Here is a 26415-nt window from a genome sequence, read left to right on the forward strand (position 1 = left end):
AGATTCCCTATTAAATTTAAAGGGCTAGAGAGTAATCCGGAAGTTCCCCTTCCAGCACAAAAGGGGACCTGACTTCACTGAAGCAACACGAGTGAATTCCTGAGGTCCCCCTCGCAAATCCAGTAGTACCCCCAGGTTCTCGCCGCAATTCGAGAAATACCACAAAATTATCCCCTCAATGCGAGACGAGGAAATTTTCCGCTGCAGAATCTCAAGAGAAATCCCACATTCACGCTTGAAAGGCAAAAGCGTTTTGAGACATTTTATGCCACTCAGAAAGTTCCCTAACTTCCGTCCCCATTGGAGAGGAGAACACACTTTATGGACTCAGGTCGAGAAGAGGCCCTCTTCCCATTAAAGGCCTCGGGAATAATTCGGAAGTTCCTTTTCCAGCTCAAAAGGGGGACCTGACTTCCCTGAAGTAACTCGAGTGAGTTCCTGAGGTCCCCATCGCAACTCGAGAAGTACCCCCAGCTTCCCGCCACAATTCGAGAAACACCACAAAATTATCCCCGCAATGCGAGATGAGGAAATTTTGGGATGCAGAATCTCAAGAGAAATACCACATTCCCGCTTGAAAGGCAAAAGAGTACTTAACTTGCGTTATGCGACTCAAAATGGTCCATAACATCCATCCTCAGTGGAGAGAAGAACACATTTTATAGACTCAACTCGAAAAGAGGCCCTATTCCCATTAAAGGGCTCGAGAGTAATCCGGAAATTCCCCGTCCAACACAAAAGGGGATTTGAATTCCCTGAGGCAACCCGAGCGAGTTCCTGTGATCTCGTCGCAACTGGAGAAGTACCCCAGCCTCTCGCCACAACTCAAGAAACACCACAAAATTATCCCCTCAATGCGAGATGTGCATATTTTGCGCTGCAGAATCTCAAGAGAAATACCACATTCCCTCTGGAAAGGTAAAAGGGTACTTGACACGCTTCATGCGAACCAGAAATTTCCCTCACACAGCCGTCCCCGTTAGAGTGGAGAACACACTTTATGGACTCAATTCGAGATGAGGCCCTATGCCCAGTTAACGGCTCGAGAGTAAACCGGAAGTTCCCCTTCCAACACCAAAGGGGACCTGCTTTCCCTGAAGAAAAACGAGTGAGTTCCTGAGGTCCCCATCACAACAAGAGAAGTACTCCCAGCTTCCCACCGCAACTCGAGAAACACCACAAAATTATCCCCTCAATGCGAGATGAGGAAAATTTGTGCTGCAGAATCTCAAGAGAAATCCCACATTCCCGCTTGAAAAGGAAAGGTGTACTTGACTCCTTTTGGCAACTCAGAATGATCCCTAACATCCGTCCTCAGAGGAGAGGGGAACACAATTTATGGCCTCAAATCCAGAAAGGCAATATTCCCATTTAACGGCTCGACAGTAACCCGGAAGTTCCCCTTCCAACACAAAAGGGGACTTGACTTTCCTGCAGCAATCGGAGCGAGTTCCTGAGGTTCCCCTCGCAAATCAAAAAGTACCCGCTGCTTCCAGCCTCAACACGAGAAACACCACAAAATCTACGAGATGAGGTAATTTTGCGCTGCAGGATCTCAAGAGAAATCCCACATTCCCGCTTGACAGGCTAAAGCGTACTTGACACACTTTGTACACTTCAGAATGTTCCCTAACATCCGTCCTCAGTGGAGAGGAGAACACACGTTATGGACTCAAATCAAGAAGAGGCCCTCTTCACATTACAGGGCTCAGAAGGAATACGGACTTTCCCTTTTCAGCACAAAAGGGGACCTGAATTCCCTGAAGTAACGGGAGTGAGTTCCTGAGGTCTCCGTTGCACGTCGAGAATACCCCAACTTCCCGCCGCAATTCGAGAAACACCACAATATTATCCCCTAAATGCAAGATGAGGAAATTTTGCAATGCAGAATCTCAAGAGAAATCCCACATTCCCCCTTGAAAGGCAAAAAGTTACTTGACTCCCATTATGCGACTCAGAATGTTTCCTAACATCAGTCCTCAGTGGAGAGGAGAAGACACTTTATGGATTCAAATCGTGAAGAGGCAATATTCCCATTTTTCGGCTGGAGAGTAACCCGGAAGTTCCCCTTCCAACACAGAAGGGATCTTGACATCCCTGAAGCAACCCTAGCGAGTTCCTGACGTTCCCTTCGCAAATTCAGAAGTACCCCCATCTTCCAGTTGCAACTAAAGAAACACAACAAAATTATCCCCTCAATGCGAGATGAGGTAAATTTGCGCTGCAGAATCTCAAGAGAAATCCCACATTCCCGCTTGAAAGGCAAAAGGGTACTTGACACAATTTATGACACTCAGAAATTTCCCTAACATCCGTACCCATTGGACAGAAGAACACACTTTATGGATTCAACACGTGAAGAAGCCCTATTCCGATTAAAGCGCTAGAGAGTAATTGGGAAGTTACCCTTCTGGAACAAAAGGGGACCTGACTTCCCTGAAGCAACAGGAGTGAGTTCCTGAGGTCCCCATCGCAACACCAGTAGTACACCCAGCTTCCCGCCGCAATTCGAGAAATACCACAAAATTATCCCCTCAATGCGAGATGAGGAAATTTGGAGCTGCAGACTCTCAAGAGAAATCCCACATTTCTGCTTGAAAGGAAAAAGGGTACTTGACACCCTTTAAGCGCCTCAGAATGTTCCCTAATATCCGTCTTCAGTGGATACGGGAACACAATTTATGGCCTCAAATCCTGAAGAGTCAATATTCCCATTTAACGGCTCGAGAGTAACGCGGAAGTTCCCCTTCCAACACAAAAAGGGACTTAACGTCCCTGAAGCAACCCTAGCGAGTTCCTGACGTTCCCTTTGCAAATCCAGAAGTACCTCCGGCTTCCCGCAGCAAAAAAGAAACACCACAATATTATCCCCTCAATGCGAGATGAGGAAATTTTCCGCTCCAGAGTCTCAGGAGAAATCCCACATTCCCACTTGAAAGGCAAAAGGGTACTTGATACCCTTTATCCGACTCTGAATGTTCACAAACATCCGTCCTCTGTGGAGTGGAGAACAGATTTTATGGACTCAAATCCAGAAGATGCAATATTCCCATGTAACGGCTCGAGAATAACCCGGAAGTTCCCCTTCCAACACAAAAGGGGATTTGACTTCCCTGAAGCAACTTAGCGAGTTCCTGACGTTCCCATCCCATATCCAGAAGTACACCCGGCTTCCGGCAGCAACTAAAGAAAACCAACAAAATTATCCCCTCAATGCGAGATGAGGTAATTTTGCGCTGAAGGATCACAAGAGAAATCCCAAATTCCCGATTGAAAGGCAAAATGTTATTTGACACACTTTATTTCACTCAAAAAATTCCCTAACATCAGTCCCCATTGGAGAGGAGAACACACTTTATGGATTCAAAACGTGAAGACGTCCTATTCCAATTAAAGGGCTAGAGAGTAATCGGAAGTTTCCCTTCCAGCAAAAAGGGGTCCTGACTTCCCTGAAGAAACTCGAGTGACTCGCTGAGGTCCGCGTCGCAACTCGAGAAGTACCCCCAGATTCCCGCCGCAATTGGAGAAACACCATAAAATTATCCCCTCAAAGCAAGATGAGGAAACTTTGTGTTGCAGAATCTCAAGAGAAATCCCACATTCCCGCTTGAAAAGTAAAAGGGTACTTGACTCCGTTTAGTCGACTCAGAATGTTCCCTAACATCCGTCCTCAAGGAGAGGAGAATACAATTTATGCACTGAAATCGAGAGGAGGCAATATTCCCTATTCAGGGCTCGAGAGTCATCCAGAAATTCCCCTTCTAGCACAAAAGGGGACCTGACTTCCCTGAACTAACTAGAGTGAGTTGCTGAGGTCCGCGTCACAACTCGAGAAATACCCCCAGCTTCCCACCGCAATTCGAGAAACACCACATAATTACACCTCAGAACGAGTTGAGGAAATTTTGTGCTGTGGAATCTCAAGAGAATTTCCACATTCACGCTTGAAAGGAAAAAGGGGTACTTGACTCCCTTCGTGCGACTCAAAATGTTCCCTAACATCCGTCCTCAGTGGAGAGGGGAACACAATTCATGGCCTCAAATTCAGAAGAGGCAATAATCCCATTTAATGGCTCGAGAGTAACCCGAAAGTTCCCCTTCCAACAAAAAAGTGGACTTGACTTCCATGAAGCAAACCTAGCGAGTTCCTGACGTTCCCTTCCAAATCCTAACGTACCCCAGCCTTCCCGTAGCAAAAATATACACCACGATATTATACCCTCAATGCGAGATGAGGAAATTTTCCGCTGCAGAATCTCAGGAGAAATCCCACATTCCCGCTTGAAAGGCAAAAGGGTACTTGATACCTTTCATGCGACTCTGAATGTTCACTATCATCCGTCTTCCGTGGAGTGGAGAACACACTTTATGGACGCAAATCCAGAAGAGGCAATATTCCCATTTTTCGGCTCGAGAGTAACCCGGAAGTTCCCCTTCCAACAAAAAAGGGGACTTGACTTCCCTGAAGGTATTGGATTCAGTTCCTGAGATTCCCCTCGCAAATCGAAAAGTACCCGCTGCTTCCTGCCGCAACAGGAGAAACACCACAAAATTATCCCCTCTGTGCAAGATGAGGTAATTTTGCAAAGCAGAATCTCAAGAGAAATCCCACATGCCCGCTTGAAAGGCAAAAGGGTACTTGACACACTTTATGCCACTCACAAAGTTCCCTAATATCCGTCCTCAGTGGAGAGGAGAATACATTTTATGCATTCAACACGACAAGAGGTCCTTTGAGAATTAAAGGTCTAGAGAGTAATCCGAAAGTTCCCCTTCCAGGACAAAAGTGGACCTGACTTCCCTGAGGTTACTCGAGTGAGTTCCTGAGGTCACCGTCGCAACTCGATAAGTACCCCAGCTTCTCGCGGCAATTCAAGAAGTATCACAAAATTATCCCCTCAGTGCGAGATGAGGAAATTTTCCGCTACAGAATCTCAAGAGAAATCCCACATTCAAGCTTGAAAGGCAAAAGGGTTCTTGACTCCCTTTATGCGACTCAAAATGTTCCCTAACATCCGTCCTCAGTGGAGAGGGGAACAAACTTTAGGGACACAAGTCAAGAGAGGCAATATTTCCATTTAACGGCTCGAGATTAACCCGGGAGTTCCCCTTCCAACACAAAAGGTGACTTGACTTCCCTGAAGCAATTGGAGCGAGTTCCTGAGGTTACCCTCGCCAATCGAAACGAACACGCTGCTTCCCGCCGCAACACGAGAAACACCACAAAATTATCCCCTCAATGCGAGATGAGGTAAATTTGCGCTGCAGGATCTCAAGAGAAAACCCACATTCCCGCTTGAAAAGAAAAGTGTGCTTGACACACTTTATGCCAATCACAAAGTTCCCTAATATCCGTCCCCTTTGGAGAGGAGAACACACTTTATGGATTCAAAACGTGAAGACACCCTATTCCAACTAAAGGGCTAGAGAGTAATCCGGAAGTTCCCCTTCCAGCACAAAAGGGGACCTGACTTCCCTGAAGCAACACGAATGAGTTCCTGAGGTTCACGTCTCAACTCGAGAATTATCCCCAGGTTCCCACCGTAATTCATGAAACACAACAAATTTATCCCCTCAATGCGAGATGAGGAAATTTTGTGCTGCACAATCTCAAGAGAAATCCCACATTCCGCCTGAAAAGTAAAAGGATGTTTGACTCCCTTTAGGCGACTCAGAATGTTCCCTAACATCCGTTCTTAAGGAGAGGAGAACACACTTTATGCACTGAAATCGAGAAGAGGCAATATTTTCATTTAACGGCTCATGAGTAATCCGGAAGTTCCCCTTCCAACTCAAAAGGTAACGTGATTTCCCTGAAGAAATGCCAGCGAGAACGTGAGGTCCCCTTCGCAACTCTAGAAGTACACCCTGCTTCTGGCAGCAACTCGAGTAACACAACAAAATTATCCCTTCTAAACGAAATGAGGAAATTTTTTGCTGTAGAATCTCAAGAGAAATCCCACATTCTCGCTTGAAAGGAAAAAGCGTACTTGACTCCCTTGATGCGACTCACAATGTACCCTAACATCCGTCCTCAGTGGAGAGGGGAACGCAATTTATGGCCTCAAATCCAGAAGAGGAAATATTCCCATTTAACGGCTCGAGAGTAACACGGACATTCCCCTTCCAACACAAAACGGGGCTTGACTTCCCTGAAGCAACCCTAGCATGTACCTGACATCCCTTTCTCATATCCAGCAGTACCCATGGATTCCCGCCAAAACTAAAGAAACACCACAATATTATCCCCTCAGTGCGAGATGAGGAAACTTTGCGCTGCAGGATCTCAAGAGAAATGCCACATTCCCGCTTGAAAGGCAAAAGTGTACTTGATACCCTTAATACGAATCTGAATGTTCCCCAAAATCTGGCCTCAGTGTAGTGGAGAACACACTTTATGGACTCAAATCGAAAAGAGGCAATATTCCCATTTAATGGCTCGAGAGTAACCGGGAAGTTCCCCTTCCAACACAAAAGGGGACTTGACATCCCTGAAGCAATTGGAGCGAGTTCCTGATGTTACCATCGCAAATCGAAAAGTACCCGCTGCTTTCCACAGCAACATGATAAACATCACAAAATTACCCCTCTATGCCAAATAATGTAATTATGCGCTGCAGGATCTCAAGAGAAATCCCAAATTCCCGCTTGAAAGGCAAAAGGGTACTTGGCACACTTTATGTCACTCACAAAGTTCCCTAACATCCGTCCCCATTGGAGAGGAGAACAGAATTTATGGATTCAACACCTGAAGAGGCCCTATTCCAATTAAAGGGCTAGAGAGTAATCCGGAAGTTCCCCTTCCAGCACAAAAGGGGACCTGACTTCCCTGGAGTAACTCGAGTGAGTACTTGAGGTCAGCATTGCAACTCGAGAATTATCCCAGGCTTCTCGCTGCAATTCGAGAAACACCACAAATTTATCCCCTCAATGCGAGATGAGGAAATTTTGTGCTACACAATCTCAAGAGAAATCCCACATTCTCTCATGAAAAGTAAAAGGGTACTTGACTCCCTTTAGGCGACCCCCTAACATCCGTCCTTAAGGAGAGGAGAACACACTTTATGCACTGAAATCGAGAAGAGGCAATATTCTCATTTAATGGCTCGTGAGTAATCTGGTAGTTCCCCTTCCAACACAAAAGGCGACTTGACTTCCCTGAAGAAACCCCAGCGAGAACTTGAGGTCCCCTTCGCAACTCAAGAAGTACACCCTGCTTCTGGCAACAACTCAAGTACCACCACAAAATTATCCCCTCAATGCGAGATGAGGTTATTTTGGGCTGCAGGATCTCAAGAGAAATCCCACATTCCCGCTTGAAAGGCAAAAGATTATTCGACACATTTTATTTCACTCAGAAAATTCCCTAACATCAGTCCCCATTGGAGAGGAGAACACACTTTATGGATTCAACACGTGAAGACGCCCTATTCCAATTAAAGGGCTAGAGAGTAATCGGAAGTTTCCCTTCCAGGAAAAAGGGGTCCTGACTTCCCTGAAGAAACTCGAGTGACTCGCTGAGATCCGCGTCGCAACTCCAGAAATACCCCCAGATTCCCGCCGCAATTGGAGAAACACCACAAAATTATCCCCTCAAAGCAAGATGAGGAAACTTTGTGTTGCAGAATCTCAAGAGAAATCCCACATTCCCGCTTGAAAAGTAAAAGGGTACTTGACTCCCTTTAGTCGACTCAGAATGTTCCCTAACATCCGTCCTCAAGGAGAGGAGAACACAATTTATGCACTGAAATCGAGAGGAGGCAATATTCCCTATTCAGGGCTCGAGAGTCATCCAGAAATTCCCCTTCTAGCACAAAAGGGGACCTGACTTCCCTGAACTAACTAGAGTGAGTTGCTGAGGTCCGCGTCACAACTCGAGAAATACCCCCAGCTTCCCACCGCAATTCGAGAAACACCACATAATTACACCTCAGAACGAGTTGAGGAAATTTTGTGCTGTGGAATCTCAAGAGAATTTCCACATTCACGCTTGAAAGGAAAAAGGGGTACTTGACTCCCTTCGTGCGACTCAAAATGTTCCCTAACATCCGTCCTCAGTGGAGAGGGGAACACAATTCATGGCCTCAAATTCAGAAGAGGCAATAATCCCATTTAATGGCTCGAGAGTAACCCGAAAGTTCCCCTTCCAACAAAAAAGTGGACTTGACTTCCATGAAGCAAACCTAGCGAGTTCCTGACGTTCCCTTCCAAATCCTAACGTACCCCAGCCTTCCCGTAGCAAAAATATACACCACAATATTATACCCTCAATGCGAGATGAGGAAATTTTCCGCTGCAGAATCTCAGGAGAAATCCCACATTCCCGCTTGAAAGGCAAAAGGGTACTTGATACCTTTCATGCGACTCTGAATGTTCACTATCATCCGTCTTCCGTGGAGTGGAGAACACACTTTATGGACGCAAATCCAGAAGAGGCAATATTCCCATTTTTCGGCTCGAGAGTAACCCGGAAGTTCCCCTTCCAACAAAAAAGGGGACTTGACTTCCCTGAAGGTATTGGATTCAGTTCCTGAGATTCCCCTCGCAAATCGAAAAGTACCCGCTGCTTCCTGCCGCAACAGGAGAAACACCACAAAATTATCCCCTCTGTGCAAGATGAGGTAATTTTGCAAAGCAGAATCTCAAGAGAAATCCCACATGCCCGCTTGAAAGGCAAAAGGGTACTTGACACACTTTATGCCACTCACAAAGTTCCCTAATATCCGTCCTCAGTGGAGAGGAGAATACATTTTATGCATTCAACACGACAAGAGGTCCTTTGAGAATTAAAGGTCTAGAGAGTAATCCGAAAGTTCCCCTTCCAGGACAAAAGTGGACCTGACTTCCCTGAGGTTACTCGAGTGAGTTCCTGAGGTCACCGTCGCAACTCGATAAGTACCCCAGCTTCTCGCGGCAATTCAAGAAGTATCACAAAATTATCCCCTCAGTGCGAGATGAGGAAATTTTCCGCTACAGAATCTCAAGAGAAATCCCACATTCAAGCTTGAAAGGCAAAAGGGTTCTTGACTCCCTTTATGCGACTCAAAATGTTCCCTAACATCTGTCCTCAGTGGAGAGGGGAACAAACTTTAGGGACACAAGTCAAGAGAGGCAATATTTCCATTTAACGGCTCGAGATTAACCCGGGAGTTCCCCTTCCAACACAAAAGGTGACTTGACTTCCCTGAAGCAATTGGAGCGAGTTCCTGAGGTTACCCTCGCCAATCGAAACGAACACGCTGCTTCCCGCCGCAACACGAGAAACACCACAAAATTATCCCCTCAATGCGAGATGAGGTAAATTTGCGCTGCAGGATCTCAAGAGAAAACCCACATTCCCGCTTGAAAAGAAAAGTGTGCTTGACACACTTTATGCCAATCACAAAGTTCCCTAATATCCGTCCCCTTTGGAGAGGAGAACACACTTTATGGATTCAAAACGTGAAGACACCCTATTCCAACTAAAGGGCTAGAGAGTAATCCGGAAGTTCCCCTTCCAGCACAAAAGGGGACCTGACTTCCCTGAAGCAACACGAATGAGTTCCTGAGGTTCACGTCTCAACTCGAGAATTATCCCCAGGTTCCCACCGTAATTCATGAAACACAACAAATTTATCCCCTCAATGCGAGATGAGGAAATTTTGTGCTGCACAATCTCAAGAGAAATCCCACATTCCGCCTGAAAAGTAAAAGGATGTTTGACTCCCTTTAGGCGACTCAGAATGTTCCCTAACATCCGTTCTTAAGGAGAGGAGAACACACTTTATGCACTGAAATCGAGAAGAGGCAATATTTTCATTTAACGGCTCATGAGTAATCCGGAAGTTCCCCTTCCAACTCAAAAGGTAACGTGATTTCCCTGAAGAAATGCCAGCGAGAACGTGAGGTCCCCTTCGCAACTCTAGAAGTACACCCTGCTTCTGGCAGCAACTCGAGTAACACAACAAAATTATCCCTTCTAAACGAAATGAGGAAATTTTTTGCTGTAGAATCTCAAGAGAAATCCCACATTCTCGCTTGAAAGGAAAAAGCGTACTTGACTCCCTTGATGCGACTCACAATGTACCCTAACATCCGTCCTCAGTGGAGAGGGGAACGCAATTTATGGCCTCAAATCCAGAAGAGGAAATATTCCCATTTAACGGCTCGAGAGTAACACGGACATTCCCCTTCCAACACAAAACGGGGCTTGACTTCCCTGAAGCAACCCTAGCATGTACCTGACATCCCTTTCTCATATCCAGCAGTACCCATGGATTCCCGCCAAAACTAAAGAAACACCACAATATTATCCCCTCAGTGCGAGATGAGGAAACTTTGCGCTGCAGGATCTCAAGAGAAATGCCACATTCCCGCTTGAAAGGCAAAAGTGTACTTGATACCCTTAATACGAATCTGAATGTTCCCCAAAATCTGGCCTCAGTGTAGTGGAGAACACACTTTATGGACTCAAATCGAAAAGAGGCAATATTCCCATTTAATGGCTCGAGAGTAACCGGGAAGTTCCCCTTCCAACACAAAAGGGGACTTGACATCCCTGAAGCAATTGGAGCGAGTTCCTGATGTTACCATCGCAAATCGAAAAGTACCCGCTGCTTTCCACAGCAACATGATAAACATCACAAAATTACCCCTCTATGCCAAATAATGTAATTATGCGCTGCAGGATCTCAAGAGAAATCCCAAATTCCCGCTTGAAAGGCAAAAGGGTACTTGGCACACTTTATGTCACTCACAAAGTTCCCTAACATCCGTCCCCATTGGAGAGGAGAACAGAATTTATGGATTCAACACCTGAAGAGGCCCTATTCCAATTAAAGGGCTAGAGAGTAATCCGGAAGTTCCCCTTCCAGCACAAAAGGGGACCTGACTTCCCTGGAGTAACTCGAGTGAGTACTTGAGGTCAGCATTGCAACTCGAGAATTATCCCAGGCTTCTCGCTGCAATTCGAGAAACACCACAAATTTATCCCCTCAATGCGAGATGAGGAAATTTTGTGCTACACAATCTCAAGAGAAATCCCACATTCTCTCATGAAAAGTAAAAGGGTACTTGACTCCCTTTAGGCGACCCCCTAACATCCGTCCTTAAGGAGAGGAGAACACACTTTATGCACTGAAATCGAGAAGAGGCAATATTCTCATTTAATGGCTCGTGAGTAATCTGGTAGTTCCCCTTCCAACACAAAAGGCGACTTGACTTCCCTGAAGAAACCCCAGCGAGAACTTGAGGTCCCCTTCGCAACTCAAGAAGTACACCCTGCTTCTGGCAACAACTCAAGTACCACCACAAAATTATCCCCTCAATGCGAGATGAGGTTATTTTGGGCTGCAGGATCTCAAGAGAAATCCCACATTCCCGCTTGAAAGGCAAAAGATTATTCGACACATTTTATTTCACTCAGAAAATTCCCTAACATCAGTCCCCATTGGAGAGGAGAACACACTTTATGGATTCAACACGTGAAGACGTCCTATTCCAATTAAAGGGCTAGAGAGTAATCGGAAGTTTCCCTTCCAGGAAAAAGGGGTCCTGACTTCCCTGAAGAAACTCGAGTGACTCGCTGAGATCCGCGTCGCAACTCCAGAAATACCCCCAGATTCCCGCCGCAATTGGAGAAACACCACAAAATTATCCCCTCAAAGCAAGATGAGGAAACTTTGTGTTGCAGAATCTCAAGAGAAATCCCACATTCCCGCTTGAAAAGTAAAAGGGTACTTGACTCCCTTTAGTCGACTCAGAATGTTCCCTAACATCCGTCCTCAAGGAGAGGAGAACACAATTTATGCACTGAAATCGAGAGGAGGCAATATTCCCTATTCAGGGCTCGAGAGTCATCCAGAAATTCCCCTTCTAGCACAAAAGGGGACCTGACTTCCCTGAACTAACTAGAGTGAGTTGCTGAGGTCCGCGTCACAACTCGAGAAATACCCCCAGCTTCCCACCGCAATTCGAGAAACACCACATAATTACACCTCAGAACGAGTTGAGGAAATTTTGTGCTGTGGAATCTCAAGAGAATTTCCACATTCACGCTTGAAAGGAAAAAGGGGTACTTGACTCCCTTCGTGCGACTCAAAATGTTCCCTAACATCCGTCCTCAGTGGAGAGGGGAACACAATTCATGGCCTCAAATTCAGAAGAGGCAATAATCCCATTTAATGGCTCGAGAGTAACCCGAAAGTTCCCCTTCCAACAAAAAAGTGGACTTGACTTCCATGAAGCAAACCTAGCGAGTTCCTGACGTTCCCTTCCAAATCCTAACGTACCCCAGCCTTCCCGTAGCAAAAATATACACCACAATATTATACCCTCAATGCGAGATGAGGAAATTTTCCGCTGCAGAATCTCAGGAGAAATCCCACATTCCCGCTTGAAAGGCAAAAGGGTACTTGATACCTTTCATGCGACTCTGAATGTTCACTATCATCCGTCTTCCGTGGAGTGGAGAACACACTTTATGGACGCAAATCCAGAAGAGGCAATATTCCCATTTTTCGGCTCGAGAGTAACCCGGAAGTTCCCCTTCCAACAAAAAAGGGGACTTGACTTCCCTGAAGCAATTGGAGCCAGTTCCTGAGATTCCCCTCGCAAATCGAAAAGTACCCGCTGCTTCCTGCCGCAACAGGAGAAACACCACAAAATTATCCCCTCTGTGCAAGATGAGGTAATTTTGCGAAGCAGAATCTCAAGAGAAATCCCACATGCCCGCTTGAAAGGCAAAAGGGTACTTGACACACTTTATGCCACTCACAAAGTTCCCTAATATCCGTCCTCAGTGGAGAGGAGAATACATTTTATGCATTCAACACGACAAGAGGTCCTTTGAGAATTAAAGGTCTAGAGAGTAATCCGAAAGTTCCCCTTCCAGGACAAAAGTGGACCTGCCTTCCCTGAGGTTACTTGAGTGAGTTCCTGAGGTCACCGTCGCAACTCGATAAGTACCCCAGCTTCTCGGGGCAATTCAAGAAGTATCACAAAATTATCCCCTCAGTGCGAGATGAGGAAATTTTCCGCTACAGAATCTCAAGAGAAATCCCACATTCAAGCTTGAAAGGCAAAAGGGTTCTTGACTCCCTTTATGCGACTCAAAATGTTCCCTAACATCCGTCCTCAGTGGAGAGGGGAACAAACTTTAGGGACACAAGTCAAGAGAGGCAATATTTCCATTTAACGGCTTGAGATTAACCCGGGAGTTCCCCTTCCAACACAAAAGGTGACTTGACTTCCCTGAGGCAATTGGAGCGAGTTCCTGAGGTTACCCTCGCCAATCGAAATGTACACGCTGCTTCCCGCCGCAACACGAGAAACACCACAAAATTATCCCCTCAATGCGAGATGAGGTAAATTTGCGCTGCAGGATCTCAAGAGAAATCCCACATTCCCGCTTGAAAGGCAAAAGTGTACTTGATACCCTTAATACAAATCTGAATGTTCCCCAAAATCCGGCCTCAGTGGAGTGGAGAACACACTTTATGGACTCAAATCGAAAAGAGGCAATATTCCCATTTAACGGCTCGAGAGTAACCGGGAAGTTCCCCTTCCAACACAAAAGGGGACTTGACGTCCCTGAAGCTTTTGGAGCGAGTTCCTGATGTTACCATCGCAAATCGAAATATACCCGCTGCTATCCACAGCAACACGAGAAACATCACAAAATTATCCCCTCTATGCCGTATAATGTAATTTTGCGCTGCAGGATCTCAAGAGAAATCCCACATTCCCGCTTGACAGGCAAACGGGTACTTGACTCCATTTATGCGACTCAGAAGGTTCCCCAACATCCGTCCTCAGTGAAGAGTAGAACACACTTTATGGACTTAAATCGTGAAGAGGCAATATTCCCATTCAAAGGCTCGAGAATAACCCGGAAGTTCCCCTTCCAACACAAAAGGGGACTTGAATTCCCCGAAGCAATTGGAGCGAGTTCCTGAGGTTCACTTCGCAAATTGAAAAGTACCTGCTTCTTTCTGCCGCAACACGAGAAACACCTGAAAATTATCCCATCTATGCGAGATGAGGTAATTTTGCGCAGCATAATCTCAAGAGAAATCCCACATGTCCGCTTGAAAGGCAAAAGGGTACTTGACACACTTTATGCCACTCACAAAGTTCTCTAATATCCGTCCTCAGTGGAGAGGGGAACACACTTTATGGACTCAAATCAAGAGAGACAATATTTCCATTTAACGGCTCGAGAGTAATCCGAAAGTTCTCCTTCCAACAAAAAAGGGAACTTGATTTCCCTAAAGCAAATCCAGCGAGCTCCTGTGATCCCCGTCGCAACTTAAGATGTACACCCTGATTCCCGCCAAAACTCGAGAATCATCACAAAATTGTTCCCTCAATGCGAGATGAGGTAATTTTGTGCTGCAGAATCTCAAGTGAAATACCACTTTCTGATTTTAAAGGCAAAAGCGTACTTGACACACTTTATGCCATCAGAATGTTCCCTCACATCCGTCCTCAGTGGAGAGGAGAACACACTTTATGGACTCAAATCGAGAAGATGCCCTATTCCCTTTAAAGGGCTCAAAAGTACTAGGGACGTTCCCTTTCCAGCACAAAAGGGGACCTGATTTCCCTGAAGTAACGGGAATGAGTTCCTGAGGTCTCCGTTGCACGTCGAGAATACCCCCAACTTCCCGCCTCAATTTGAGAAACACCACAGTATTATCCCCTAAATGAGAGATGAGGAAATTTTGCAATGCAGAATTTCAAGAGAAATCTCACATTCTCGCTTGAAAGGCAAAAGGGTACTTGACTCACTTTATGCGACTCAGAATTTTCCCTAACATCCGTCCTCAGTAGAGAGGAGAACACACTTTATGGACTCAAATCGTGAAGAGGAAATATTCCCATTTAACGGCTCGAGAGTAACCCAGAAGTTCCCCTTTCAACACAAAAGGGGATTTGAATTCCTTGAAGCAACCCTAGCGAGCTCCTCACGTTCCCTTCGCAAATCTAGAAGTACCCCCGGCTTCCCGTCGCAACTAAAGAAACACAACAAAATTATCCCCTCAATGCGAGATGAGGTAATTTTCCGCTGCAGAATCTCAAGAGAAATCCCACATTCCCGCTTGAAAGGCAAAAGGGTACTTGACACAATTTACGACACTCAAAAATTTCCCTAACATCCGTCCCCATTGGACAGGAGAACACATTTTATGGATTCAACACTTGAAGACGCCCTATTCCAATTAAAGGGCTAGAGAGTAATTCGGAAGTTCCCCTTCCAGCACAAAAGGGGAACTGACTTCGCTGAAATAACTCAAGTGATTTCCTGAGGTCCCCGTCGCAACTCCAATAGTACCCCCAGCTTCCCATCACTATTAGAGAAATACCAGAAAATTATGCCCTCAATTCAGATGAGGAAATTTTGCGCTGCATGATCTCAAGAGAAAACCCACATTTCCATTTGAAAGGCAAAAGGGTACTTGACTTCCTTCATGCGACTCAGAATGTTACCGAACATCCGTCCTCAGTGGAGACGGGAATACTATTTATGGGCTCAAATCCAGAAGAGGCAATATTCCCATTTAATGACTGGAGACTAAACCGGAAGTGTCCCTTCCAAGACAAAAGGGGACTTGACATCCTTGAAGCAATTGTAGTGAGTTCCTGAGGTTCCTGTCACCAGTCGAAAAGTACCTGCTGCTTCCTGATGCAAAACTAGAAACACCTCAAAATTATCCCCTCTATGCGAGATGAGGTAATTTTCCACTGCAGAATCTCAAGAGAAACCCAACATTCCCGCTTAAAAGGCAAATTGTACTTGACACACGTTATGCCACTCACAAACTTCCAAAACATCCGTCCCCATTGGAGAGGAGAACACACTTTATGGATCCAACAAGAGAAGAGGCCCTATTCCAATTAAAGGGGTAGAGAGTAATCCGGAAGTTCCCCTTCCAGCACAAAAGGGGACCTGACTTCCCTGAATCAACACGAGTGATTTCCTGAGGTCCTCTTCGCTACTCCAGTCGTATCCCCAGCTTGCCGCCGAAATTCGAGAAACACCACAAAATTATCCCCTCAAAGCGAGATGAGGTAATTTTGAGCTGCAGAATCTCAACAGAAATCCCACTTTCCCGCTTGAAAGGAAAAAGGGTACTTGGCTCAATTTATGCGACTCAGAATGTTCCCTAAAATCCTTCCTCAGTGGAGAGGGGAACACAATTTATGGACTCAAATCGAGAAGAGGCAATTTTCCCATTTAACGGCTCGAGAGTAACCCGGAAGTTCCCCTTCCAACACAAAAGGGGATTTGACTTCCCTGAAGCAACCTAGCGAGTTCCTGACGTTCCCTTCCCATATCCAGAATTACACCGGCCTTCCCTCTGCAACTAAAGAAACACAACAAAATTATCCCCTCAATGCGAGATGAGGTATTTTTCGCTGCAGGATCTCAAGAGAAAACCCACATTCCCGCTTGAAAGGTAAAAGACTATTTGACACAGTTTATTTCACTCAGAAAGTTCCATAACATCCGTCCCCATTGGACAGGAGAACACACTTTATGGATTCAAAACGTGAAGACACCCTATTCCAATTAAAGGGCTAGAGAGTAATCCGGAAGTTCCCCTTCCAGCACAAAAGGGGACCTGACTTCCCTGAAGCAACTCGAGTGAGTTCCTGAGGTTCGTGTCTCAACTCGAGAATTATCCCCAGGTTCCCACCGCAATTCCTGAAACACCACAAATTTATCCCTCAATGTGAGATGAGGAAATTTTGTGCTGCACAATCTCAAGAGAAATCCCACATTCCGCTTGAAAAGTAAAAGGATGTTTGACTCCCTTTAGGCGACTCAGAATGTTCCCTAACATCCGTTGTTAAGGAGAGGAGAAGACACTTTATGCACTGAAATCGAGAAGAGGCAATATTTTCATTTAACGGCTCATGAGTAATCCGGAAGTTCCCCTTCCAACTCAAAAGGTAACTTCATTTCCATGAAGAAAAGCCAGCGAGAACGTGAGGTCCCCTTCGCAACTCTAGAAATACACCCTGCTTCTGGCAGCAACTCGAGTAACACCACAAAATTATCCCTTCTAAAAGAAATGAGGAAATTTTGTGGTGTAGAATCTCAAGAGAAATCCCACATTCTCGCTTGAAAGGAAAAAGCGTACTTGACTCCCTTGATGCGACTCACAATGTACCCTAACATCCGTCCTCAGTGGAGAGGGGAACGCAATTTATGGCCTCAAATCCAGAAGAGGAAATATTCCCATTTAACGGCTCGAGAATAACACGGACGTTCCCCTTCCAACACAAAACCGGGCTTGACCTACCTGAAGCAACCCTAGCATGTACCTGACATCCCCTTCCCATATCCAGAAGTACCTCTGGATTCCCGCCGAAACTAAAGAAACACCACAATATTATCCCCTCAGTGCGAGATGAGGAAATTTTGCGCTGCAGAATCTCAAGAGAAATCCCACATTCCCGCTTGAAAGGCCAAAGGGTACTTGATACCCTTAATACGAATCTGAATGTTCCCCAAAATCCGGCCTCAGTGGAGTGGAGAACACACTTTATGGACTCAAATCGAAAAGAGGCAATGTTCCCATTTAACGGCTCGAGAGTAACTGGGAAGTTCCCCTTCCAACACAAAAGGGGACTTGACGTCCCTGAAGCAATTGGAGCGAGTTCCTGATGTTACCATCGCAAATCGAAAAGTACCCACTGCTTTCCACAGCAACACGAGAAACATCACATAATTATCCCCTCTATGCCAGATAATGTAATTTTGCGCTGCAGGATCTCAAGAGAAATCCCACATTCCCGCTTGAAAGGCAAAAGGGTACTTGACACACTTTATGTCACTCACAAAGTTCCCTAACATCCGTCCCCATTGGAGAGGAGAGCACACTTTATGGATTAAACACCTGAAGAGGCCCTATTCCAATTAAAGGGCTAGAGAGTAATCCGGAAGTTCCCCTTCCAGCACAAAAGGGGACCTGACTTCCCTGGAGTAACTCGAGTGAGTTCTTGAGGTCAGCGTTGCAACTGGAGAATTATCCCAGTCTTCTCGCTGCAATTCGAGAAACACCACAAATTTATCCCCTCAATGCGAGATGAGGAAGTTTTGTGCTGCACAATCTCAAGAGAAATCCCACATTCTCTCTTGAAAAGTAAAAGGGTACTTGACTCCCTTTAGGCGACCCCCTAACATCCGTCCTTAAGGAGAGGAGAACACACTTTATGCACTGAAATCGAGAAGAGGCAATATTCTCATTTAATGGCTCGTGAGTAATCTGGTAGTTCCCCTTCCAACACAAAAGGCGACTTGACTTCCCTGAAGAAACCCCAGCGAGAACTTGAGGTCCCCTTCGCAACTCAAGAAGTACACCCTGCTTCTGGCAACAACTCAAGTACCACCACAAAATTATCCCCTCAATGCGAGATGAGGTAATTTTGGGCTGCAGGATCTCAAGAGAAATCCCACATACCCGCTTGAAAGGCAAAAGATTATTCGACACATTTTATTTCACTCAGAAAATTCCTTAACATCCGTCCCCATTGGAGAGGAGAACACACTTTATGGATTCAACACGTGAAGACGCCCTATTACAATTAAAGGCCTAGAGAGTAATCGGAAGTTTCCCTTCCAGCAAAAAGGGGTCCTGACTTCCCTGAAGAAACTCGAGTGACTCGCTGAGGTCCGCGTCGCAACTCGAGAAGTACCCCCTGCTTCCCACCGCAATTGGAGAAACACCACAAAATATCCCCTCAAAGCAAGATGAGGAAACTTTGTGTTGCAGAATCTCAAGAGAAATCCCACATTCCCGCTTGAAAAGTAAAAGGGTACTTGACTCCCTTTAGTCGACTCAGAATGTTCCCTAACATCCGACCTCAAGGAGAGGAGAACACAATTTATGCACTGAAATCGAGAGAAGGCAATATTCCCTATTAAGGGCTCGAGAGTCATCCAGAAGTTCCCCTTCTAGCACAAAAGGGGACCTGACTTCCCTGAAGTAACTCCAGTGAGTTGCTGAGGTCCACGTCACAACTCGATAAATACACTCAGATTCCCGCCGCAATTCGAGAATCACCACAAAATTATCCCCTCAAAGCGAGATGAGGAAATTTTGTGCTGTAGAATCTCAAGAGAAATCCCACATTCACGCTTCAAAGGCAAAAGGGTACTTGAATCCCTTTATGCGAGTCAGAATGTTCCCTAACATCCGTCCTCAGTGGAGAGGAGAACACAATTTATGGACTCAAATTGAGAAGAGGCAATATTCCCATTTAATGGCTCGAGAGTAACCCGGAAGTTCCTCTTCCAACAAAAAAGGGAACTTGACTTCCCTGAAGCAACCCTAGCGAGTTGCTGACGTTCCCTTCCCATATCCAGAAGTACCCCAGGCTTCCCGCCGCAACTAAAGAAACACAACAAAATTATCCGCTCAATGCGAGATGACGTAATTTTGTGAGACAGAATCTCAAGAGAAATCCCACATTCCAGCTTGAAAAGCAAAAGCGTACTTGACACACTTTATGCCACTCAGAAAGTTCCCTAACATCCGTCCCCATTAGAGAGGAGAACACACTTTATGGATTCAACACCAGAAGAGGCCCTATTCCAATTAAAGGGCTTGAGAGTAATCTAGAAATTCCCCTTCCAGCAAAAAAGGCAACCATATTTATATGAAATAACTCAAGTGATTTCCTGATGTATCCGTCGCAACTCCAGTAGTACCCACAGCTTCCTACCACTATTAGAGAAATACCACAAAATTATGCCCTAAATTCGAGATGAGGAAATTTTTCGCTGCAGCACCTCAAGAGAAGTCCCACATTCCCGCTTGAAAGGCAAACGGGTACTTGACTCCCTGTATGCGACTCAGAAGGTTCCCCAACATCCGTCCTCAGTGGAGAGGGGAACAAACTTTATGGACACAAATCAAGAGAGGCAATATTTCCATTTAACGGCTCGAGATTAACCCGGGAGTTCCCCTTCCAACACAAAAGGTGACTTGACTTCCCTGAAGCAATTGGAGCGAGTTCCTGAGGTTACCCTCGCAAATCGAAACGTACACGCTGCTTCCCGCCGCAACACGAGAAACACCACAAAATTATCCCCTCTATGCGAGATGAGGTAATTTTGCGCTGCAGGGTGTCAAGAGTAATCGCACATTCCTGCTTGTAAAGCAAAAGGGTGCTTGACACACTTTATGCCAATCACAAAGTTCCCTAACATCCGTCCCCATTGGAGAGGAGAACACACTTTATGGATTCAACACGTGAAGACGCCATATTCCAATTAAAGGGCTAGAGAGTAATCCGGAAGTTCCCCTTCCAGCACAAAAGGGGACCTGACTTACCTGAAGCAACTCGAGTGAGTTCCTGAGGTTCGCGTCTCAACTGGAGAATTATCCCAGGCTTCTCGCTGCAATTCGAGAAACACCACAAATTTATCCCCTCAATGCGAGATGAGGAAATTTTGTGCTGCACAATCTCAAGAGAAATCCCACATTCCGCTTGAAAAGTAAAAGGATGTTTGACTCCCTTCAGGCGACACAGAATGTTCCCTAACATCCGTTGTTAAGGAGAGGAGAAGACACTTTATGCACTGAAATCGAGAAGAGGCAATATTTTCATTTAACGGCTCATGAGTAATCCGGAAGTTCCCCTTCCAACTCAAAAGGTAACTTGACTTCCCTGAAGAAACGCCAGCGAGAACTTGAGGTCCCCTTCGCAACTCTAGAAGTACACCCTGCTTCTGGCAGCAACTCGAGTAACACCACAAAATTATCCCTTCTAAACGAAACGAGAAAATTTTGTGCTGTAGAATCTCAAGAGAAATCCCACTTTCTCGCTTGAAAGGAAAAAGTGTACTAGACTCCCTTGATGCGACTCAGAATGTACCCTAACATCCGTCCTCAGTGGAGAGGGGAACGCAATTTATGGCCTCAAATCCAGAAGAGGAAATATTCCCATTTAACGGCTCGAGAATAACACGGACGTTCCCCTTCCAACACAAAACGGGGCTTGACCTCCCTGAAGCAACCCTAGCATGTACCTGACATCCCCTTCCCATATCCAGAAGTACCCCTGGATTCCCGCCGAAACTAAAGAAACACCACAATATTATCCCCTCAGTGCGAGATGAGGAAATTTTGCGCTGCAGGATCTCAAGAGAAATCCCACATTCCCGCTTGAAAGGCCAAAGGGTACTTGATACCCTTAATACGAATCTGAATGTTCCCCAAAATCCGGCCTCAGTGGAGTGGAGAACACACTTTATGGACTCAAATCGAAAAGAGGCAATGTTCCCATTTAACGGCTCGAGAGTAACCGGGAAGTTCCCCTTCGAACACAAAAGGGGACTTGACGTCCCTGAAGCAATTGGAGCGAGTTCCTGATGTTACCATCGCAAATCGAAAAGTACCTGCTGCTTTCCACAGCAACACGAGAAACATCACAAAATTATCCCCTCTATGCCAGATAATGTAATTTTGCGCTGCAGGATCTCAAGTGAAATCCCACATTCCCGCTTGAAAGGCAAAAGGGTACTTGACACACTTTATGTCACTCACAAAGTTCCCTAACATCCGTCCCTATTGGAGAGGAGAACACACTTTATGGATTCAACACCTGAAGAGGCCCTATTCCAATTAAAGGGCTAGAGAGTAATCCGGAAGTTCCCCTTCCAGCACAAATTGGGACCTGACTTCCCTGGAGTAACTCGAGTGAGTTCTTGAGGTCAGCGTTGCAATTCGAGAATTATCCCAGGCTTCTCGCTGCAATTCGAGAAACACCACAAATTTATCCCCTCAATGCGAGATGAGGAAGTTTTGTGCTGCACAATCTCAAGAGAAATCCCACATTCTCTCTTGAAAAGTAAAAGGGTACTTGACTCCCTTTAGGCGACCCCCTAACATCCGTCCTTAAGGAGAGGAGAACACACTTTATGCACTGAAATCGAGAAGAGGCAATATTCTCATTTAATGGCTCCTGAGTAATCCGGTAGTTCCCCTTCCAACACAAAAGGCGACTTGACTTCCCTGAAGAAACCCCAGCGAGAACTTGAGGTCCCCTTCGCAACTCAAGAAGTACACCCTGCTTCTGGCAACAACTCAAGTACCACCACAAAATTTTCCCCTCAATGCGAGATGAGGTAATTTTGGGCTGCAGGATCTCAAGAGAAATCCCACATTCCCGTTTAAAAGGCAAAAGATTATTCGACACATTTTATTTCACTCAGAAAATTCCCTAACATCCATCCCCATTGGAGAGGAGAACACACTTTATGGATTCAACACGTGAAGACGCCCTATTACAATTAAAGGCCTAGAGAGTAATCGGAAGTTTCCCTTCCAGCAAAAAGGGGTCCTGACTTCCCTGAAGAAACTCGAGTGACTCGCTGAGGTCCGCGTCGCAACTCGAGAAGTACCCCCTGCTTCCCGCCGCAATTGGAGCAACACCACAAAATTATCCCCTCAAAGCAAGATGAGGAAAATTTGTACTGCAGAATCACAAGAGAAATCCCAAACTCCCGCTTGAAAAGTAAAAGGGTACTTGACTCCCTTTAGTCGACTCAGAATGTTCCCTATCATCCATCCTCAAGGAGAGGAGAACACAATTTATGCACTGAAATCGAGAGGAGGCAATATTCCCTATTAAGGGCTCGAGAGTCATCCAGAAGTTCCCCTTCTAGCACAAAAGGGGACCTGATTTTCCTGAAGTAACTCCAGTGAGTTGCTGAGGTCCACGTCACAACTTGATAAATACACTCAGATTCCCGCCGCAATTTGAGAAACACCACAAAATTATCCCCTCAAAGCGAGATGAGGTAGTTTTGGGCTGCAGAATCTCAATAGAAATCCCACATTCCCGCTTGAAAGGCAAAAGGGTACTTGACACAATTTACGACACTCAAAAATTTCCCTAACATCCGTCCCCATTGGACAGGAGAACACACTTTATGGATTCAACACGTGAAGACGCCCTATTCCAATTAAAGGGCTAGAGAGTAATTCGGAAGTTCCCCTTCCAGCACAAAAGGGGAACTGACTTCGCTGAAATAACTCAAGTTTTTTCCTGAGGTCCTCGTCGCAACTCCAATAGTACCCCCAGCTTCCCATCACTATTAGAGAAATACCTGAAAATTATGCCCTCAATTCAGATGAGGAAATTTTGCGCTGCAGGATCTCAAGAGAAAACCCACATTTCCATTTGAAAGGCAAAAGGGTACTTGACTTCCTTCATGCGACTCAGAATGTTATGGAACATCCGTCCTCATTGGCGACGGGAATACTATTTATGGGCTCAAATCCAGAAGAGGCAATATTCCCATTTAATGACTGGAGAGCAAACCGGAAGTTTCCCTTCCAAGACAAAAGGGGACTTGACATCCTTGAAGCAATTGGAGTGAGTTCCTGAGGTTCCTGTTGCCAGTCGAAAAGTACCTGCTGCTTCCTGATGCAAAACTAGAAACACCTCAAAATTATCCCCTCTATGCGAGATGAGGTAATTTTCCAATGCAGAATCTCAAGAGAAACCCAACATTCCCGCTTAAAAGGCAAATTGTACTTGCCACACTTTATGCCACTCACAAAGTTCCAAAACATCTGTCCCCATTGGAGAGGAGAACACACTTTATGGATCCAACAAGAGAAGAGGCCCTATTCCAATTAAAGGGGTAGAGAGTAATCCGGAAGTTCCCCTTCCAGCACAAAAGGGGACCTGACTTCCCTGAATCAACACGAGTGAGTTCCTGAGGTCCTCCTCGCTACTCCAGTCGTATCCCCAGCTTGCCGCCGAAATTCGAGAAACACCACAAAATTATCCCCTCAAAGCAAGATGAGGTAATTTTGAGCTGCAGAATCTCAAGAGAAATCCCACTTTCCCGCTTGAAAGGAAAAAGGGTACTTGGCTCAATTTATGCGACTCAGAATGTTCCCTAAAATCCTTCCTCAGTGGAGAGGGGAACACAATTTATGGACTCAAATCGAGAAGAGGCAATTTTCCCATTTAACGGCTCGAGAGTAACCCGGAAGTTCCCCTTCCAACACAAAAGGGGATTTGACTTCCCTGAAGCAACCAAGCGAGTTCCTGACATTCCCTTCCCATATCCAGAATTACACCGGGCTTCCCTCTGCAACTAAAGAAACACAACAAAATTATCCCCTCAATGCGAGATGAGGTATTTTTCGCTGCAGGATCTCAAGAGAAAACCCACATTCCCGCTTGAAAGGCAAAAGACTATTTGACACAGTTTATTTCACTCAGAAAGTTCCGTAACATCCGTCCCCATTGGACAGGAGAACACACTTTATGGGTTCAAAACGTGAAGACACCCTATTCCAATTAAAGGGCTAGAGAGTAATCCGGAAGTTTCCCTTCCAGCACAAAAGGGGACCTGACTTCCCTGAAGCAACTCGAGTGAGTTCCTGAGGTTCGCGTCTCAACTCGAGAATTATCCCCTGGTTCCGACCGCAATTCTTGAAACACAACAAATTTATCCCTTCAATGCGAGTTGAGGAAATTTTGTGCTGCACAATCTCAAGAGAAATCCCACTTTCTCGCTTGAAAGAAAAAAGTGTACTTGACTCCCTTGATGCGACTCAGAATGTACCCTAACATCCGTCCTCAGTGGAGAGGGGAACGCAATTTATGGCCTCAAATCCAGAAGAGGAAATATTCCCATTTATTGGCTCGAGAATAACACGGACGTTCCCCTTCCAACACAAAACGGGGCTTGACTTCCCTGAAGCAACCCTAACATGTACCTGACATTCCCTTCCCATATCCAGAAGTACCCCTGGATTCCCGCCGAAACTAAAGAAACACCACAATATTATCCCCTCAATGCGAGATGAGGAAATTTTGCGCTGCAGGATCTCAAGAGAAATCCCACATTCCCGCTTGACAGGCAAACGGGTACTTGACTCCCTTCATGCGACTCAGAAGTTTCCCCAACATCCCTCCTCAGTGGAGAGTAGAATACACTTTATGGACTTAAATTGTGAAGAGGCAATATTCCCATTCAAAGGCTCGAGAATAACCTGGAAGTTCCCCTTCCAACACAAAAGGGGACTTGAATTCCCCGACGCAATTGGAGCGAGTTCCTGAGGTTCCCTTCGCAAATCGAAAAGTACCCGCTACTTTCTGCAGTAACACAAGAAAAACCTGAAAATTATCCCCTCTATGCGAGATGAGGTAATTTTGCGCAGCATAATCTCAAGAGAAATCCCACATGTCCACTTGAAAGGCAAAAGGGTACTTGACACACTTTTTGCAACTCACAAAGTTCTCTAATATCCGTCCTCAGTGGAGAGGAGAATACATTTTATGGATTCAACACGACAAGAGGTCCTAGACAATTAAAGGGCTAGAGAGTAATCTGAAAGTTCCCCTTCCAGCACAAAAGGGGACCTGACTTCCCTGAAGTAACTCGAGTCAGTCGCTGAGGTTCGTGTTGCAACTAGAGAAGTACCCCCAGCTTCCAGGCGAAATTCGAGAAACACCACGAAATTATCCCCTCCAAGCGAGATGAAGAAATTTTGTGCTGCAGAATCACAAGAGAAATCCCACATTCCCGCTTGAAAGGAAAAAGGTTACTTGACACACTTTATGCCACTCACAAAGTTCCCTAACATCCATCCTCAGTGGAGAGGAGAACACATTTTATGAATTCAACACGAGAAGAGGCCCTATTCAAATTAAAGGGCTAGAGAGTAAACCGGAAGTTCCCCTTCCAGCACAAAAGGGGACCTGACTTCCCTGAATCAACACGAGTGAGTTCCTGAGGTCCTCCTCGCTACTCCAGTCGTATCCCCAGCTTGCCGCCGAAATTCGAGAAACACCACAAAATTATCCCCTCAAAGCGAGATGAGGTAATTTTGAGCTGCAGAATCTCAAGAGAAATCCCACGTTCCCGCTTGAAAGGAAAAAGGGTACTTGGCTCAATTTATGCGACTCAGAATGTTCCCTAAAATCCTTCCTCAGTGGAGAGGGGAACACAATTTATTGACTCAAATCGAGAAGAGGCAATTTTCCCATTTAACGGCTGGAGAGTAACCCGTAAGTTCCCCTTCCAACACAAAAGGGGATTTGACTTCCCTGAAGCAACCTAGCGAGTTCCTGACGTTTCCTTCCCATATCCAGAATTACACCGGATTTCCCTCTGCAACTAAAGAAACACAACAAAATTATCCCCTCAATGCGAGATGAGGTATTTTGCGCTGCAGGATCTCACGAGAAAACACACATTCCCGCTTGAAAGGCAAAAGACTATTTGACACAGTTTATTTCACTCAGAAAGTTCCGTAACATCCGTCCCCATTGGACAGGAGAACACACTTTATGGATTCAAAACGTGAAGACACCCTATTCCAATTAAAGGGCTAGAGAGTAATCCGGAAGTTCCCCTTCCAGCACAAAAGGGGACCTGACTTCCCTGAAGCAACT

The sequence above is a fragment of the Moschus berezovskii genome, chromosome 20 (genome assembly GCF_049115385.1).
Source record: "Moschus berezovskii isolate FMDL1 chromosome 20, NW_MosBer_1.0, whole genome shotgun sequence".
Lineage (NCBI taxonomy): Eukaryota > Metazoa > Chordata > Mammalia > Artiodactyla > Moschidae > Moschus > Moschus berezovskii.